Genomic DNA, 21,331 nt, shown 5'->3' with positions numbered 1-21,331 from the left:
GACTAAGATTACTAGTAAGTACTCAAGGGGACAGATTTTAATCCTTAGTTAGAGTGATGTCAGGCTTCATTTCATTATAGCAACTAGAATAATTCCTGGCTCTATTAAGTCTTCTATAAACATTGGATAATAATATTAATTATTTTATTCATCTTTTTATTCACAGAACCTAATACAATGTCCAACTATCAATATATATTTTTTGACACAACTAATGAGAATTCTACTAAACTCACTCATGTCACGTGAATTTACCAGTGGTCAGATGGAAACATTTGAGAATCCTATCTCAAGTAGATCATAATTAGTAATAGTATTGATTTTATTTCTCCCCAATATACTATCTAAGCTATACTGTTCATTATCCAGGGATTTTTATTTGAGCTATTCATTGCCAGGATAAAACTTCAATTTTATATGAAAACTGTAGGGAAAAAGAGGTCAGAGAAATAATTTAGATTTTAAAAAGTAGCAGAAATTATTTCCTCCTAGAAACCTGCCTTATCATGTGCAGTCAAAATATAAAGCTAGTTCCTGTTATGGGCAAAATTTTAAAGTGCTGAAGTGTATCAGTCTCACTTTGCTCCCCAGTATTTCATTCATTATACTTTCCGGAACCTTTTCCTTTGGATTACCCTCCCGCCAGGCACTCCTTCATTCAGGATCTCACATCCTTCTTGGGTTTCCACTCCTGTATGCCTGCTTCTGCAGAATAACTCCTGAGAGCATCCATTGACTGGGTTTTTCATTGCTATGTCTCTCATTCGTTATTCCCTTCATCTTGAGCCCAAACTGTCTGTACCTCCCAAAAGGTCCATTAAATGAAAGGGCAGACTAGAAGCCATTCAATGATTCGCTTCCAAATAACAAGTACTTTGTATCAGCAGTCTCTGATAAAATGGGGGTCCCCTAGCGAGGCCTAAAACAAAAGTAACTGCCACTCTGACACACACACACACACACACACACACACACACACACACACACTCACTTTGTCTACGTTCTGTCACCCACTCCCTGTTGTAACCTTTCTCTGTCCTCTCTTTCCAGGATAAGTTTAGGAGAGAGAAAGAAGAACTGCACGAGTGCAGACTATAGGCCTGAAACGTATAACTTTGTCCTTGCCACTTCTCCTTCCAAATGTCTCACCTCCAAAACTCAGATGGAGCCAGCTGCTTCAAGATGCAGACAACATCATCTTTTTTTAAAACTATAGTGCAGGCAATCATGGTTTACAAACTAGTTTGAAGTATACAAACTCACCTTACTCAGCTAGATTGGATAAGTTACAACTCTACAGACTCAGCATATTAAGTTAAAAATTGCTTAAAGCAGTGTGCCAACTCTTCAATGTCTTCCTTATTTCACTTTCTAGGTAGGGCAGCACATTTTCTAACTCAGTCATTTTGAATTGCTGTATTTTCTTGCCATTATAATCTTAATTTTTCTATTTCAGTATCAAGTCATCTATTTCAAATTATTCTTAATAATGAGAATCTCTGGTTCTGCAGAAGAATACTGGGAAACTGACAGTCAGGGATCCAAATTTTTATTTTACAGATGTGTTTGCTGGGCATCTACTGAGCACTAGTACGAGATCCAATCCTTGTTTCCAATGATATACAGTTCAGTAGTGGGCAAATACATTTATGGACAACTTTATTATAATAGGATGTATAGTATTGTTTATATAGATATTGATATATAGATATAAATATATATGATATTTAAGCTGGAACATAAAGGATAAATCCAATTTCACCAGTCAAAGAAAGGCAGGCAGGTTACTGCAGAATGAGAAATGGCATGGAGATATAGACATATCTTATTCAGGTAAGCAAGAGCCATTCGTTGTGAATGATGTGCAAAGTTGGAATAAAAAAATGAAGAAAGATGAGGTTGAAAAGATAAGGGCAGAATGATATGCTAAAAATGCATGAACTTTCTTTTGTGAGCATTTCTGTAAGAAATCAGATGGGAAGTTGCTACTGTTCATAGTGAGAAATGGTGAAGACCACAGTTTACAGGGATAAAAAGGAGAAAATAGATTTGATGTTCCTTTCGGAGATAGAATCTCCAGTAGTTGGTGACTAATGTGTTATGTAGGTTAAGGGAGAAGAATGAGAACCTCAAAATGCCTCCACAGTTTCAAGTGTTAGTGAATGATGAAAGAGTTTATTATGAACTGAGATTGAGTACTCCAACAAAAAAGATTTCTGGGTGGGAGTGATGTTTAGTTTTGCTATTTAGAGAAGGAAATTTCTATTAGCAATTCAGAACTCGGCCGGGCGTGGTCGCTCACGCCTGTAATCCCAGCACTGTGGGAGGCCAAGGCGGGCGGATCACGAGGTCAGGAGATTGAGACCATCCTGGCTAACACGGTGAAACCCCGTCTCTACTAAAAAAATACAAAAAATTAGCCGAGTGCGGTGGCGGGCACCTGTAGTCCCAGCTACTCGGGAAGCTGAGGCAGGAGAATGGCGAGAACCCGGGAGGCGGAGCTTGCGGTGAGCCAAGATCGCGCCACTGCACTCCAGCCTGGGCGACAGAGCGAGACTCCGTCTCAAAAAAAAAAAAAGAAAAGAAAAGAAATGAAAAGAAAATGAGAACTGGACTGGGCACAGTGTCTCATGCCTGGAATCCCAGCACTTTGGGAGTCTGAGGCAGGAGGGTCACTTGAGCTCCGAAGTTCACGACCAGCCTGGGCAACACAGGAAGACCCCATTTCCACAAATATATATATATGTGTGTGTGTGTGTGTGTGTGTGTGTGTGTGTATATATGTATGTGTGTGTGTGTGTGTGTGTGTGTGTGTGTGTGTGTGTGTGTGTATATATAAAATTAGCTGGGCATGATGGTGCATGCCTGTCGTTGCACCTACTCAGGAGGCTATGGCAGGAGAATCACTTGAGCCTGGGAGGTCCAGGCTGCAGTGAGCCATGATCGTGTCACTGCACTATAGCCTGTGTGACAGAGCAAGGCCTTGTCTCAAAAATAAAATGAAATAAAATAAATAAAAATAGAAAATCAGAACTCAGTAGAAAAATTAGGGTTGAGATAATTTGCTTGTGAATCATCAATTTTTTTTTAAGGAAAAATTTATAAGGAAGTTTGGCGCTGGGTGGGAAGAAGACTGAATAGGAAAGCTTAGTCAACACCTATTGTTCAGAAATACATGGTTAACTATTTCTTAAAACTTTGAAACTCAGTTCAGTTAACACTTCTTCCAGGATGTCTTTCCTGATATGAAATCCCAACAGTTAGGTGTTCTTTCTTTCTGCCTTCAATCTTACCTCTTTTACACTAGTATTATACTTGACCACAATATTATGTTAGTTCATTTGCTTTTATTTTATCCCCACTGAAGTAAAGTGTCTAAGAATGGGACTGTGTCTTATTCAATTTTGTGATCCCAGAACATATCTCAGTTCTTAGCACAGAGTAGAAATCTAAGCACTAGTCTTAGCACCTAGTCTGCTAGGATAAATAAATGAGTGAGCAAATAAGTGAGCGAGACAGGCATTATCAGGCAAATGTGTAGGCTAGAAGTAGAATGAAGACAAGACAGAATTTCCAGAAGATGAACAGTATGAAATGTTAGAAAGCAGTCAAGTAGAGTGAGATTAGAAGAAGGACTCTATTATTAGATTAAGCAAATAATATTTAATTGTAGGATTTATAAAAAAATGTCAGAGGAGAGAGGTCAGAATTTGGTTCTTTGATGAGTTTATGAAAGGGAGAAGGTGGTTGTGGCAACCAGTGACTATACATGGATAAATTTAGAAAATGAAGGAAAGGTGAATATATAGATGTTAATATTGGGTGGCAGATCTGGAATTTTAGGAAGAGAGAAGCTTAAAAATGCTTGAAAAATGATAAATATTTGCAGGTGAGGGAAACTGGAAAGGAATGTAGAAGGAGCTTGGAATGAAGGCTATGGTAATAGAATTATCAAAAAAATGGGGAGAAAGGTACCTTATAGTTTTACTGTTTTTCAGTCTAACTTTACACACAGACACACACACACACACACACACACACACACACACACACACAGCTACATGTACAGCAGGAATTTCCTAACAACTTGTTGATCAACTAATAAGAGGTTGAACAGTTCATACTAAATGCTAACAGAAGAGAGGGCACCATTTTCTATAGTTACTCTGAGATTTCAGGAAGCTTCAGCCACACTACTGGGAGAGGAGGAATAATAACTGGCAAGCTATAAGAGGTGGTTGTCCAGCCACATGCTCAGGTTGAGGATGGTATCATCTGGATATTGTTCCCTAAGTACAGAAATGTGGAATGTGCCATTCCCAATTAAGAGTCTGATACATCCTATCTGTTTTCCTAATAACAGTGGATTTTTCAGAGTCAGGTAGCTGTGACATTCTCATCTACTGTGCAATTCAGTTTATCAAAGAGAAAGTCTAGCTTGCTGGACTTGCTTCTCTCTAGCTTTGAGACAATCAGCTCATGACCCCAAACAGGAGACACACAGCCCCCAGTGGCTTCAAGTATCATTTGTCACGAAATCCCCCAGTTCCCTTTAAAACCCTGTCAGCGAGTTTGGTTCAGTGACCTCTGCAGCTGTGACTTCAACAGGTTAAAGCTACATCTTGTGAAAAGTGTTCATTTGTTCTAAATTTACCACCCACTAATGCCATGGAGTGACCTTTTGTTCTCCTATGAAGCAACCAAATAAAAAGCAAGAGAAAGTAGCAGCCCAGCTCAGGTAAGCTTGATGCTGCAGTGTTTTCCCCTTTCTTGTTCTCTTCTATTTGTAGGTAAATAAGCATCCAGGCTCCTGTCTGCAAAACTCATCCCAAGCTCCCACCACCTTGTCAAACTCTTCAAGGGAAACATTATTGCCTTAATTGCTTAAGCCCAATTTGCATAATATGGAGCTCTGACAGCCACAAAAACAGGGATGCAAAAAGGAGATTAACAAGTGAGGAGCACGCTTAGCCAACCCTGTGCAGTTTGGAAATGAGAGCAGAGGAGAATTCATCGGATGGGTGGGTTAGCTGTTTCATCCGCTCCCAGTCCCTCCCCGCTGTACCTCCTTCTCCCCATCCCACCTTCAGGTTTGTTTGTTTTTCATTTGCATGCATTGGCTCCTAGCATGTGCCCATGTGCCCAGACTGTTAATTGCCATTCCTAGCAGGGCCTACTTCAGGCCCTGGTAAAGCTCAGGCAGCATCAGCCAGTACAGATTTAAACACAGCCTTTCCCCTTTACACCAAGCTCATCCAAACACCCAAAATGTTAACACTGCTTGGGAAGTCAGGGACAGTGTCCTAGTCACCCTTGTGCCTTTAGTGTCTTTTTAAAAAATTAAATTGGTATCTCTTTGGAAGAGTCATGGATAGTCCACTCCCATCAGGAGCCTCCTGTGCATGACTGGCAGAGTGCCCCAGTTGCCACAGCAGAATTCTGTCTGTGCCATTCTCTCTCAGAGTATTTTGGACTCCTTGCTGCCTACAGGTGAATGGACCCCTTAAAAGCCTCAAATCCAGATCCAGACACCCTGCATTATTACTTCTGTAAAAGGAGAATGATCTACTTACTAAGGCTCCTGTCCAGGAGACATAGAAACTGAATGCTGTGTTTCATAGCCACTCATATAACCTACTGAAGCTCTTCAAGTACCATGGACTTTGAATGACTCTTTTCCCCTCAATATTAACACCGTGACTGGACCTAACTGAAGACTCTTTTCTGACCAATGAAAAGTGGAAGTTATTTTAATCAGCTGTGGAGAGATCAATAGATTCATTCAGCCCTCTCAAGGGTGCTACCTTTTCATATTTAACTGGCACAAACACCGCTAGTGTTTTCCATTCTATCACTTAGAAAACCCTAATGTTTCCCCCTCAGCCGAGTATACGTAGTGGTGTTTCTTGACAAGTTCATAAATTCCCTCTTCCCCGGTGGTCTCTGATTTATTCTCTGACCCTTACGATTCCAGGTTTGCCTACTTCAGTCATGACTACCCTTGTCCCACCCGTCCACACTCCTCTCCTCTCCTCTCCTCTCCCGTCCTTTCCTCTCCTCTCCTCTCTTTTCTTTTCTTTTCTTTTGGCAGAGTCTTGCTCTGTTGCCCAGGCTGAAGTGTTGTGGTGCAGTATCAGCTCACTGCAACCTCCACCTCCCAGGTTCAAGTGATTCTCGTGCCTCAGCCTCCTGAGTAGTTGAGAATACAGGCAAATGCCACCACAACTGGCTAATTTTTGGATTTTTAGTGGAGACGGGGTTTCACCATGTTGGCCAGGCTGATCTTTAACTCCTGACCTTGAGTGATCTGCCCACCTCAGCCTCCCAAAGTGCTGGGATTACAAGTGTGAGTCACTGTGCCCAGCCCACACACTTTGTTCCCTTCTCTTTTTTTTGAGACAGGGTTTCGCTCCCTCACCCAGGCTGGTATGCAGTGGTGTGATCATAGCTCACTGCAGCCTCTACCTCCCAGGTTCAAATTATTGTTCCATCTCAGCCTCCCAAGCAGCTAGGACTGCAGATGTGAGCCACCACACACAGCTGAAGGAGTCCCACTTTGTTGTCCAGACTGGTCTAGAACTTCGGGGCTCAAGTGATCCTCCCAACTCAGCCTCCCTAAACGCTGGGATTACAAGTGGGAGTCACCACACCCAAACACCCTTTTTTTGGCTCATTCCTAAGTATATTCAACACTAATTCCAGTAACTCCTGCTCCAGGGAGCCTTTCCTACTATTCAATAAACTGCCCTAGTATGCTGCCTCCTTGCCTTTTGGTCTGGAAGTTCCCACCTCTGCAAATTAAGTATTCAAGCCCTTAATCATTATGGGGAAGCACCACTAAAGTTACAGAGGAAAAGACACATAGAATTGTGTTCTTTGCTGCTGAAGTATACAAACACGATTGATTTTTGTGTATTGATTTTGTGTCTAACTACTCTTTAAAACTATTTTAGAGGTTCTAAGAGTGTTTAAATCCTCTAGTTTTAGAGAATCATGTTTTCTACAAATAATAAGAGCTTTATTTCTTGCTTTCCAATCTTCATGTCTTTTATTTTCCTTTCCTGTCTTGCTGAGCTGGCTATGAAGCTTTCAGCAGTATGTTGTCATATTGAGCACGGTTGTCTTATTCCTGATAGCCAAGGCAATATTTAATTTCACCATTAGGTATTTCATTATGTTCTCTTCCGTAGATTTCCTTTATGAGGTCAAGAAGTTCCCTTCAGTTCTAACATACAAAATGTTTTTACCATGAATACATATACAATTTGATTAAATGTCTTTTCTCAATTTTTTATATACACATTTTCTCAAATTTCTATATTTTTAGAAGTTTGTGAGCTTTTGAAATAATTTAGTTTGTTCCTATGCATATAGTTTTCCAATCTTTTTGAATATGCTGGATTATGGAAGCCAGTAAGGTTCAAACTGATGTGTCTTGTGTACACTGTGGTTTCAGTATGTGTGTATGTTTGTATGTTGGAAGAATAAGAGGGGCTTTGATGTCAGGGAACTAAGATGAGTTAAGGTGGAGCCCAAAAGCAAACAGTGATCAACGACGTGGCTGGTATTTCATCTTTAGTCTAGGGTCTCAGATTGAACAAACACATTTTGGGATTTTTTTTTTTTTTTTTTTTTTTTGAGACGGTGTCTCGCTCTGTCACCCAAGCTTGAGTGCAGTGGTGAGATCTCGGTTCAGTGCAAGCTCCACCTCCTGGGTTCACGCCATTCTCCTGCCTCAGCCTCCCTAGTAGCTGGGACTACTGGCGCCCGCCACTGCGCCCAGCTAATTTTTTTTTTTTTTGGTATATTTAGTAGAGACGGGGTTTCACCATGTTAGCCAAGATGGTCACCATCTCTTGCCCTCATGATCCTCCCGCCTCGGCCTCCCAAAGTGCTGGGATTACAGGCGTGAGTCACCAAGCCCGACTGGGATTTTGTATTTTTAAAATTGTTCATTCAATAGGAACCTGTTTACAAATAAATAATGTTCCTTTGGCATTGGTGTCTCATGTTTCATTTGTGATGCTGTTGATGATGGTAATGATGATGATGATGATGATTTTGATGGTTAATATTGAGTATCAACTTGATTGAATTGAAGGATGCAAGTATTGTTCCTGGGTGTGTCTGTGAGGGTGTTGCCAAAGGAGTTTAACATTTGAATTAGTGGGTTTGGAGAGGCAGATCCATCCTCAATCTGGGTGGGCACCATCTAATCAGCTGCCAGCATGGCTTGAATAAAGCAGCCAGGAGAAGATGGCAGAGCAGGCTTGCTGAGTCTTCCGGCCTCCATCTTTCTCCTGTGCTGAATGCTTCCTGCCTTGAACATCAGACTCCAAGTTCTTCAGCTTTTGGACTCTTGAACTTACACCAGTGATTTGCCAGGAGCTCTCAGGCCTTTGGCCACAGACTGAGGGCTGCATCGTCAGCTTCCCTACTTTTGAGGTTTGGGGACTCGGACGGGCTTCCTGGCTCCTCAGCTTGCAGACAGCTTATTGTGGGACTTCACTTTGTGATTGTGTGAGTCAATTCTCCTAATAAACTCCCCTTCATTTATACATATATCCTATTAGTTGTGTCCCTTTAGAGAACACGAATACAAGGATGATGATATGGAAACACAAATACAGCAATATAGAGCTGAAGTAGAGCAAGTAAATAACAATGAAAAGTCAGAGACAGATAATAAAACAGTGGTAACTACAAAGGAAATGAAGTCAGTATGTCAAAGAGATATCTAGTTTCTATGTTCATTGCACCTCTGTTCAAAATAGATAAGATATAGATTCAACCTATAGGTCTATCAACAGATGAATGGATAAAGAAAATATAGTACATACACACAATGGAATACTACTCAACCTTAAAAACAACAACAACAACAAAAACAAGTCCTGACATTAACAGTAACATGGATGAACCTGGAGGACATTCTGTTAAATAAAATCAGTCAGTCACAGAAAGACAAATAACACATGATCTCACTTATATGTAAAATCTAAAAAATGCTAAACTCATAGAAGCAGAAGGAAGAATGATGGTTACCAGGGATGGGAGGAAGGGGAAGGATTGGCAAGATGTTGGTCAAAGGATACAAAATTGCATTTAGACAGCAAGAATAAATCTAAGATACCTATTTTATAATATGATGACTATAGTTCATAACAATGTATTGTATACTTGAGAATTGCTAAGAGAGTAGATCTTAAGTGTTCTCTCCACAAATAAATGATAAATGTGTGAGGTAATGCATATGTTAATTAGTATAATTGAGCCATTCAAAAATGTATACATGTCAAAGCATCATGTTGTACACCATTAATATAAACAATTATTTAATTTTAAAAAAGTAATAAATAATAAAGCAATAACCAAGACTCTATTAAGCTAATTGGGTTTGCACTCTGTAAATACAGAAATATGGGAAAGGCAAGAAATTTTAGGGGGTCCAAAGTGAATACTGAGAAACCAAAAGGAGGATAAGGTGGGCAGATCCATTACCTACAGCTTAAATATATTAATAGGCAGCAATATGCTGATTTTACATGTATGTGATTGAGCTCTTATTAGACATTCCATATTTGGGCCCTGAACTTAGAAGAACTAGTCCATCTGGCAAAAACAATGAAAAGTAATTTTGGGTTAGACCTTATCATCACAAAGGAAGAAGCCTATATCACTTCTGATCTAATGAGGACTATGCCATCTTCTAGTCCTTAGGTTCAGATAAAAACAAAATGTGAGGGAGGGCCAGCAGATAGATGATAGCAGGAGACGTTGGTTCCATGGGTTAAAGCTTGTGTCAGTATTCTGACTGTACTCCCATACATGTAACAGAAGAGAGAGGTCGGGTTACAATTGGGTTCTTCTTGTGATAAAGACTATGAAAAGAGTGCTAAAGAAGGAGGCTTTTACCCAATCCAGTGACACAGAAATTTATTGCTTGACACAGTTTGCTGAGCAGCCATGAGGCAATTCACAGCCTAGTACTTCTGGAGAATAATGAACCATGTGTGGTGTGATATCAAATAAATGGAGTTGGGATTGAGAGAATGCTTATGATCATCCAATTGGAAAGATGCACAAAGTTCAGTTCTAGGTGCCAAGTGATTCAGGAGTAATAAATTACTCCCTGAACAAATTTAAAGATGCGAAAAGTGAAGGTTTCTTTTTTTGTTTTGTTTTTCATTTATGGCAATATCATAATGTTTCCTGGTAAAGATCAGATTAAGTGGAAAAGCCAATTTTAAACAGAATAGAGAAGGAAGTAATTGAGAAATTAGTCTATGAAGATTGACATTCTTCTGAGAATATTCACTTTGCAATTTCATTTTTACCATTTACCCTGTTAAAGCTGAGATTTAATTTAAAGAATTTTGTTTAGAGATAAAATAAAAATTCAAAAAAAAAAAAACTACAGAAGTAAAATTATCTTCAAAGACACCCTTCTGAGTTGATCAGATACTAAAAATGTTTATTTAAGCATTTAATGACCATCTAATGTAGAAAGTTTATAAAAATCATCAAAAGTTGTTTTGGAGTTATAAGTTTATTTAAGTGCTAGTTCCTTATGGCATTCTTCCCAAGCAGTTGGGTGAGAGTATAACATAGGGTTACTTTATGTATGTACATAGGGTTACACTCTCACCCAACTACTTGGGAAGAATGCTGCAAGGGGGATGGGAACAGTAGACAACAGGGAATCTGATTTATTTGTCTCTGTAAGTACAAAGTTGTACTATTTTACTGCAGTAAAGGTGTAATCTGAGTAAAAATGTAAAGACTTTAAGTCTCATCAGTAAGTAAGAAGTTCCAGTAACATAAGGTTTTGCAGTGGGTCACTTTGTACTGTGTGTATTTTTAAAACTATATTCAAAGATCCTGAAGTTTCACTGTCCATGACCAATTTTGCTCTTATAATATTTATAAATAAACACCCAGAGGTGGGATAACTGCATGATATGATAGTTCCATTTTTAATTTTTTATGAAAATACCCTACCGTTTTCCATAGCAGCTTTATCATTTTGAGTTGTGATATGGTTTGGCTGTGTCCCCACCCGAATCTCATATTGAATTCCCATATGTTGTAGGAGGAACATAGCGGGAGGTAATTGAATCATGGGAGCAGGCTTTCCTGTGCTGGTCTTGTAATAGTGAATAAGTCTATGAGATCTGATGGTTTTATAAAGAGGAGCTCCCCAGCACAAGCTCTTTCTTTGCCTGCTGCTATCCATGAAAGATGTGACTTGCTCCCCTCCTAGCCTTCTGCCATGATTGTTAGGCCTCCCAAGCCCTGTGGAATTGTAAGTCCACTAAACCTCTTTCTTTTGTAAATTGCCCAGTCTTGGGTGTGTCTTTATCAGCAGCATGAAAATGAACTAATACAAGTTGAAATCAGGATCTTCAGGTGATACTTGCATTTTCATGTTTATTATGAAACTCAATAGCCAACATGTGGAAACAAACTAAATAGACAGCATGTGGAAACAAACTGAATATACATTGATAGATAAATGGATAAAAGTAATGTGGTATGCATACATACAATGGAATACTATTCAGCCTTGAAAGAGGAGATTCTGCAATATGGTACAACATGGATGGATCTTGAGGACACTATGCTAAGTGAAATAAGCCAGGCAGATGGACAAGTAATGCATGATTCCACTTATATAAGGTATCTAAAATAATCAAACTTAAAGAATCTGAAAGTGAAATGATGGATGCCAAGGGCTAGTGGCAAGGAGAAATTAAGAGTTACTAACTAATGGGCATGAAGTTTCAGTTGAGCAAGATGAATCAGCTCTAGAGATCTGCTGTACAGTACTGTACCTATAGTAAAGGATAATGTATTGTACACCTAAAAATCTGTTGAAAGATATCACATGTTAAGTGTTCTTATCACAATAAAATGATTTTTAAAAAATTTATGGGATATTTAAAAGCACACACATCTCATACTGAAAAAAGCAAATGTCAACATTATTAACCAGGGGCTACAAATTTTCAAGATATAAATTCACAGCTAAATTTTAATGGAATTTAATGGCAAATTATGACTCAAAATAAAGTTGTTTGCTTTCTAAAAAGCGTATCATTATTTCAGCTAATGTGTATATTAAGCTCAGCTCTGTAGGTCAGGTCCTGTTCAAAGAATTGATCATATTACAAAATGCTCTATAACTCTCCAGCCCAGAGTGAAAGTGCATTGCTGACCTCTCTATGAGAAAATGTTTCCCTGCTAAAAAGCCAGGAATCAGGTTATATCCTGTGGCACAAGGCCCTGAGTTTTCTGTTTAAAATATGAGTCCTCAAATAAAGAATAAAAATGGGTCCTTTTTTTTTTTTTAGACACAGTCGCACTCTGTCACCCAGGCTAGAGTGCAGTGCAGTGGTGCAATCCTGGCTGACTGCAACCTCCACCTCCAGGGTTCAAGCAATTCTCCTGCCTCAGCCTCCCGAGTAGCTGGGAATACAGGTGCCCACCACCACACATGGCTAATTTTTGTAGTTTTAGGAGAGATGGGGTTTCACTATGTTGGCCAGGCTCGTCTCGAATTCCTGACCTCAAGTGATCTGCCTGCCTCAGCCTCCCAAAGTGTTGGAATTACAGGTGTGAGTCACCGCAACCAGCCAGAATGGGTCCTTTAAAATATATGAAGGAGCCATCAGGGGGAAGGTATGACGGGGTCATCTCTAAGTGGTAAAGAGAGTAATGGGAAGAGGAGAAATAATAAATTTCAATGAACTGTGAATAAATATTTTTTAAAAGTCTTAGAAGGACTGGAAGTTAACAAAATCAGCACCTTCTCCAGGAAATACTAATTGGACTTTAAAATGATACTTTGGGTTATCTATTAATTCCATAAACATTATTAAGAACTCAGTATGTACATACATACATACTAGAACACTACACTGGATACATTGGGGATGGATGGACCAAAAAGAGAAGACATTGTTCTTATTCTCAAAATGCTTATGAAACGTGCCATCACAATAAGGAAATTGAAATGCAACAAATAAAGGAATAAATTGCTGAAGTGTGCTCTGGCCAACTGTGATATGCTCTTCAATATTCATTCTCCCTTCCATCTGTGATGAAGTCTTAGCTGGTCCTTAGTCACTCAGGTAGGACCCTATTTCCCTGCGTTCTTTGCAGTTGGGTATAAACATGAGACCGATTTCTGGCTAATTCAATGTGAGTGCAAGTGATATCTGCCACTTCCAACTTTGCTCTTTAAAGTATTGAGCACTCAATGCCTCAGTACATTTTTTTTTTTTTTTTTTTTTTGGCCCACTGCTGCAAGAAGGAGAGAAAAAACAGCTGCCTAGGTCCCAGAGGTGGAGGCCACTTATTGAAAATGCAAAAGTACCTTCTTCAAGACCGCCTACTTCTGAACCTTTACTTGAGAGAAATGAACTTCTATTGCATTTCAGCCACCAGTTTTTGTCTGCCTGATTTTCTGAGATATTTGTTGCAGAATCTTACCCTAAACTTTAATTAGCTGCCAAGCAATCAGAGAGATGCATTTAATTAGAGAAGACTCCTTGAGTTGATTTTGAGGGAGATGATAGGGATGAATTGCCCAAAGTTGGGTATGGATGTACAATGGCACAATAATCAGGATACACCATGGTAGGCGGGGATAAGAGAGTTGATTAAAGCAAAACAGAGGCACAAAGAAATTGGCAGTGAATAACATGCTTGGATGATTGTAGAAACACAATTATTCATCATTGTAAAGGATTCCAAGGTCATGTGGTCTATTTCTCTTACCAACACATTAACATTGTTTACCAAATTTGGAGTAAGTAACCATGCAACAGCTCCTTGAACAGAAAAGTCATTGTATCACAAAGGTGCACATTCTCTTTTATATGCTCTAAACATTAAGTAATGTTCTTAGATGAATCTGAAATCCACCTATCCATAGTTTCCAGTGTGATTCATGATTTCATGAAAGTGACAGAAACTAAGTTTAAGCCTCTTACTACGTGATATCCCTTTAAATCTTAGTTTATATTCTAGTCATGTCTTCTTTTAACCTTTTTATTTTCCAAAGAAGTTCCTCAAGGTTTTTCACTTGTCCCTCATCTCCCATGATTTCCAGGCCCATCGCTGTCTGGACCACTCTGTAATGGGTCCTCTTCAGTCTGTTGATGTTCTTGATGTGCCAGAATTGAACATGCTACCCTAGGTATGCTCTGATAAGGACAGAGAAGAAAAATGACTTTAACCATCCTTGTTCTGAGCAGTGTACATCTTGTAATTGATCAAATTAGCCTATTTTTTCCTGAAAGTACTACTAGCATTTAAAACGATTTACTCTTATATCTTGTATGATGGTATGGGCATGGGAGGATCCAGAAGCAAAGAATGAGAAAAAAAAATTATAATAATATAATGCATGAAGTGAATAGGAAGTGGGAGACACAAAAAACTGTTTAGGAAAAAAATTAGCAGGCATAGTAATGAATTAGATGTGAATAGTGAAAAAAAATCAACATCTTCACTGAAATAACTATGAGTTTAAAACAGGAGATTTAGGAAGAAGTGTTAGAGAGGTAGTATTAAAAAGGGGTGGAAATTCTTGCAGTTCTGTTGAAATATTCACAGCTAGTTTCTGCTTTACTTGATGGGGAAAGGAGAGAGATAAACTACTTTGGAAATAGATCGTGCTCAGATGCAAAATGGGACAGGAAGGGGAATGCTTGTTCTTATGTACTGTTCAGAACCATGATGGAAGAAGAACAGATGGTTTGGTGGTTAAGATAAGCGCTTAAACTGAGGCTGTTCTTATTCTAAGCTTATTCCAAACACCAAAGTTTCTTGAATCTGCAAGATGACATTGGAAATATCACAATCAGGAAGCTTTCAAATGAGATTTCTGGCACATTCTGAGGCAGTTGTATTCTCCAAAGGCTGTTTTAATTAAGACTCAGGAGATTAATTGTCACTGCTGGTGGCTGTTTTGGTATGAGCCCACACCTTCACCAAACAGATAAATTCATGCAGGTAATTGAGCCAAAATGCTTTAATATCAAGTCCCAAGGATTTATGGCTGTTTTCATCACCAAGCCTGTAGAGCTTAAGGGATCATGCTTTATGCAAAAGCTAACCATCCACAAACTAAAGAAACTGAAGACAGCATTCACGTTGTAGAGGAGTGACTGGCAACATAAATTAAAATATATCTGGACTCAAATTCTAGCTTTTCTAACAATGACTAACTTTGAACAAGTTATTTAATTATCTGAGATCCAGTTTTATGGTTTGTTTACAAATGCACGCATTCTTGCATTCATTTCTTCCAAATTAACCAAGTGTCTTCTAGGTTCTGCACAGATATTAAAACATAGTCTCTGCCTCGAGGCATTTTACAGGCTTGCGAGAAGAAGTACATTGGATTGCAGTTTTCTCTTCACTTATTGTAAAATGTTCCCATGTGCCAATTGCTGTGCTAAACATTTTGCACAGTATTTGCTTATTTATTTCACACATGGTTTCTATGGAGATATTAGTGTCTTCAATTATGACTGAGAAACTGAGAATTTGAAAAATTAAGTAATTTGCCCAGGTTAATGTTTAAAATCATGTATTTTTGATCCTGACACTTTTGTTCCCCATCTCTGTAGCACACTGCTTACATATGCATAACTGCGGAGGTAGGAGGTGTAGAGGGGACCATGAGAACTCTTGATGGGCTCCTACCTCAGGCCATAATCCAGCGAGCATTTGAGGAAGGCTTTTATTCCCAATGTGGTTCAGGTGAAAAGAACCACATTTTAAAACTTGGTATAAAGCATGTCAAGTCTTAAACGTTTTCAGCATGTGAAGTTGCTACTCAGCAGTCTGTTGATGCTGAAAAATATGGGCGCTGTGGATCCTGTGGTCTTAGTACTCAGGAATGAAAGACAATTCTGAAGAGTTCAGGTGGGAGAAGAAAGAGAAGGAGTGGGGAGTCTTCCTTCCACGCTGTAATTTTCCAAGAAGAGTAGGGAGCATTTGATATTTGGAAAGTCAGACTTACAGACTAGATTTAGGAGAAAGAAGATGCAAACTAATGATGTAATCAATCTCGGAAGGAAATAAAACGGATCAATTATCAACATACTACCTATGTATACTACCTGTGATTTGCAATAAATTGTGACAGGCTTTATCTGATGAATTCTGCTTTAGAAAGTACAGCAACCCCGGATTTACTATATTCACAAATTTGCCGTGTAACTTAAACCACTCCTTGCCACCATTGAATTTCCATTATCCCCTCCCACAACCTGTCAATAGTTTTGATATAGATTAGCCAAATTTACTTCCCAGTGTACAACATTGAGGACTTCTCTGTGCCCACCAATAATGTATGGAGCTCACTGATAACCTTGCATTTCCAGGTGTTTCTCTACTAAATGGGCTGCCACTTCCTTTTATTTATTTATTTATTTATTTATTTATTTATTTATTTATTTATTTATTGAGCTGACAGTGTCGCCGTATTGCCCTGGATGGAGTTCAGTGGCTATTCACAGGCATGATCATAGCACACTGAAGCCTGAAACTCCTGGGCTGAAGTGATCCTCCTGATCCTCCCACCGCAGTCTCCCAAGTAGCTAGGACTGAAGTTGCATACCACCGCGCTGGGCTGCTTTCCTTTTTAATGCCATGAAATCAGTCCTCAGCTTTTCAACGTATTCTGAATGGGTTCAAATTTTCTATTGGTAACAACGTATGCCTCTGCTTTTGAACCCTAGTACAAAAGAACCATATACTTTTTCTGCTTCATTGTGGTAAGAACACTTAACATGAGATCCATTCTCTTAACAAATTTTAAGTGTATATTATTGCTTACTATAAGTACGATATTATATAGTACAATACAGATCTTTAAAGCTTATTAATCTTGCTTAACTGACACTTTATACACATTGATTAGTAGTTCCCCATTTTCCCCTGCTTCTGATTCCTAGCAACAACCACCCTTTGATTCTGTGAATTTTATTATTTTAGATACCTCAAATAAATGAATCATGTAGTATTTGTCTCTCTGTGACTGGCTTATTTCCCTTAGCATAATATCATCAAGGCCCATCTATGTTGTACCATATTGTGGAATCTCCTTTTTAAAGGCTGAATAATATTCCATTGTATGTGCATATGCCAAACTGTCTTTATCTGTTCATCTATTAATGGACATTTAATTTGTTTCCACAGCTTGGGTATTGTGAATAGTGCTGCAATGAACATGGGAGTGCTAACTAATATCTCTTTGAGATCTTGATTTTACTTATTTTGGACATATACCTATAATTCAATTTGTGGATCATATGGTAGTTCCAGTTTTATTTTTTGAATTACCTCCATACTGGTTTTCATAGTGGCTGCATCATTTTGCATTTCCATCAACACCTTACCAAGAATCCAGACAATAAAAACAAAAGTAAAGAAGTTGGACTACATCAAACTAAAAACTTTCTGCACAGCAAAGGAAATAATCAATGAAGCAAAAAGGCAACCTATGGATTGGAAGAAAATATTTGTAAACCATATACCTGATAAGGGGATAATATCCAAAATATATAAGGAACTAATGGAACTCAAAAAAATAAGCTAAAATGAGCTAGGTACCTGAAATTAAAGGTAAAATTAAAAATGAGCTAGGTACCTGAAGAGACATTTCTCCAAATAGGACATAAAAATGGCATATATATATCATCTTTAATTACCAGAGAAATGCAAATCAAAAGCACAATGAGCCGGGGATGGTTGCTCATGTCTATAATCCCAGCACTTTGGGAGGCCAAAATGGGTGGATCACCTGAGGTCAGGAGTTTGAGACCAGCCTGGGGAAAATGGTGAAGTCCTGTCTCTACTAAAAACACAAAAATTAGCCAATGTGGTGGCGCATGCCAGTAGTCCCAGCTATTCGGATCTACTTGGGAGGCTGAGGCAGGAGATCACTTGAACCCAGGAGGCAGAGGTTGCAGTGAGCTGAGATTGTGCCACTGCACTCCTGCCTGGGTGACAGAGTGAGACCCCATCTCAAAACACACACACACACACACACACACACACACACGAGATGTCACCTGACACCTCTAAAAATAACTATTATAAAAAAAGAAACAAAAGATAAGGGTTGGTGAGGACATGGAGAAACTATAACTACATTCATTTTAATAAAGTGTCTTGCCATTTTGCCTTGTCATTTGCATATGACACACACACACAAGATACTTCTAAAAAGAACAAAGTGCACAAAGGGTGTAAAGCATTCTGCAGTATAATTGGCACAATGCCAATCAAGCAAATTAAGGAACTTTTAGCCTAGATGGCTGGGCGAGCTGAAGTTAGAAAAGAAGCCATAAGTGGAAAAATGTTTAATAGAGGATAATTTAACAGTTATTGGGAAAGTGACTATTGGGACTTAGGGACATTTTCAGCTGCCAAGCATTAGAGATGGCACATAGTTTGAAATACCAATTTCTTATTCCTTTCAGGTGTCAGGATTTGTTGTACAATGTAGCAATCTTGAATTCTCAAGTATCATACATTTAAGAGTTTTAGGATCAAACTGGAATGGAAGAATGAGATAAGGGATTTGGAGGCCACTTATCTACTGCTGTAATCAAGCACAGTGGATAGGAGAACAATGTTGACATGGCCAGAATAAGCAGCCATTCTGCAGTCAAAAGAAAATTAAGTCAGATTCAGGAAGCATGGTTCCAGTCTGGTTCTGAGACTAAGAAAAGAAGAAGCAATATATATAACCGAAACATATATTTAAAATATACAAACTACTTGTTTACATATACTGCTTCATTTTATCTTAAAATTGGCCTTCATAAAAATGCAATTAACCCCATTTTGTATACAAGAAAATCGAGACTCTGCAAGTTAACTCTTGCCTAAGTTAACACACGTGATGAACTCATGGAGGCAAGTGGTGGACCAAGAACCTCAGGATTCCAAGCTACAGCCTTGTCCACTCTCCCACCTCCACTCTGAACTACCTAGGGAAGTCATTCAGCCATTCCACCTGTATGAGCTTCCACTCATTTGTCTGTAAAGTGAGATAGATTGTCTAGATCAGTGATTTCCAAAGACATGTGTTTGCATACATGCCCGTGTGTGTCTTTCTAGACAGAAAAGTCTAGAAAAGACTCTCTGTTTGGTGTGAGAAAGGTAGAGCCTTCATGAACACAGATTCTTACACATACCATTGATATATGCAATATATTCTGGCAGAGCTGTTCTGATTAAGGCACCAGTGAAGATCCTGGTGTCTTACTACTTCCATCCCCACTCTTGTCCTAGAGAGATGCCAAGGGACACTTACAATTAACTTTACAGAGAACAGATTGAAAATCTCTATGTGCAACATTCTATGAGCCCAAAAAGAAGTGTGTGTGTGTGTGTGTGTGTGTGTGTGTGTGTGTGTGTGTGTGTAGGTGAGGAATGGCAAACACATTGTCCTGATCTTTTTCTGTTTATTGTTCTCAAAAGACTTTTTGGTCACATGGGGATTTATTCAAAAGACAATTATGAAGCATCTCTTATGAGCTGATTCTGAGAAGCCACTCCCACTCCATTGGACTCACCTCCATTCTCCATCACTTGATATTGGGGGCTGCTTCTCTTTCTGGGAGTAAGATCCCTAAAGATGGGGTTATACAAGCCCACTGATCCGGGTTCTAATCCTCCTCCAACACAAACAAATTGAGATCTTGAGAACCATGTTAACTCTATGGGCATTGTTCTTCATGTGTAAAAGGAAGGGATTCCTAAGACTTCTGGCTCAGATATCCTATGATGTTATCCCTATTTTATGACTTCAAAAAAAAAAAATAGATACTTTTTTTTTTTTTAATGCCCACAGTGCTGTATCCTATGGGTTGACAGTTTCTTGCCATGGATGAAATTGTTTTTTAATAACTATTTACTTGGTGCTCATTTTAAACTTTTAAAAAATGTCCCCTTCAGGACATGAACACATTTTTATATCTGCTGATTTAAATGTGAGGGAGGAAAAAGGCTTAAACTCGTAATTTTGTTGGTTGAACTTTCAGTCTGGGTGTGAAGTCTGTAAAATAAGAGCTGTGTTTGAGAGTTTTGCTCTGTGAACAGAAAGTATAGGTTGGGGCATGGGAAAGGAAGAGAGGAAAAGTCAACATGTACCATTTTATAGAAGCCAGGAGTGGGCTCTCTGAAGGAAATGAACAATTTCTTTGAGTCTGTTGCTCTTTTTTGCTCACCTTTCATCTTCTCCTTATTTTTGAGTATCACTTAAATGTCTGTGGATTTTTTTCTAAAAATCCTCTTTTCAAAATACATAAACTGCACAAAGGGTGTAAAGCATTCTGCAGTATAATTGGCACAATGCCAATCAAGCAAATTAAGGAACTTTTAGCCTAGATGCATTTTTAAGCGTTTGTTTAACAGATAAAAAATACTTAAGAGGTTGAGACCAAAGAATACAGATATAATTTGGTGACACGGTAATAGTATATGACCCTTTGAATAAGTCATAGAAATTCCAAAATCAGAATGACATTTTCAGCAATACTAGCTAAGACAAAAATAATTGTATTTAGTTCCTTATCAAATATGTATTGAGCACTTCTGCCGGGCACGGTGGCTCAAGCCTGTAATCCCAGCACTTTGGGAGGCCGAGACGGGAGGATCACGAGGTCAGGAGATCGAGACCATCCTGGCTAACACGGTGAAACCCCGTCTCTACTAAAAAAAAATACAAAAAACTGGCCGGGCGACGTGGCGGGCGCCTGTAGTCCCAGCTACTCGGGAGGCTGAGCCAGGAGAATGGTGTAAATCCGGGAGGCAGAGCTTGCAGTGAGCTGAGATCCCGCCACTGCACTCCAGCCTGGGTGACACAGCGAGACTCTATCTCAAAAAAAAAAAAAAAAAAAAAAAAAAAAAAAAAAAGGAGCACTTACATTATGCCAGGAACTGTTTTACTCAGTCAAAAATTAATTGCAAATGTAGCTATAGTAATCAAAAATTAGAACTATTCTAAATGTCCAAAATTAGGAGATAAATTTAGTTGTGGCTTATCAATTCATTCAAATAATATGAAGCCACTTAGATTTAAAATATGCAAGAATAAGAAAACTACTGAAAATATTTAGACTATCATTTTAAGTAGAAAAACAGACCATAAAATAATTTGCATGCTAGTATCTCAACAGTATTCATATAGAGATTTGAAAGAAATATGAAAATGTACAACTTTACAGTTTTTATTAAAGTGGTGATACTGTAGGTCATTCTTCTGAGGATGGTATTTAATGTTGACACTATAGTACATTTG

The 21,331-nt window shown here is 38.7% G+C and overlaps 1 protein-coding gene and 1 long non-coding RNA gene across 4 annotated transcripts in view; both read right to left on the bottom strand.

The window, feature by feature from the left end:
* The window catches only part of LSAMP (limbic system associated membrane protein), a 652,933-nt gene that overhangs the window by 413,479 nt on the left and 218,123 nt on the right, over positions 1-21,331 (bottom strand). The gene's annotated exons all lie outside the window — the stretch shown is intronic.
* Positions 7,047-19,980, bottom strand: LOC141409728 (uncharacterized). Its single transcript, XR_012431688.1, has 2 exons — positions 13,358-19,980; positions 7,047-12,425 (listed from the first exon to the last, which is right to left on the bottom strand). It is a non-coding gene; the product is annotated as an uncharacterized lncRNA (long non-coding RNA).

The sequence above is a fragment of the Macaca fascicularis genome, chromosome 2, assembly GCF_037993035.2.
Source record: "Macaca fascicularis isolate 582-1 chromosome 2, T2T-MFA8v1.1".
NCBI classification, from domain to species: Eukaryota; Metazoa; Chordata; class Mammalia; order Primates; family Cercopithecidae; genus Macaca; species Macaca fascicularis.
Note: the sequence above shows the minus strand (reverse complement) of the source record. Positions and strands in the feature narration are given on the sequence as shown.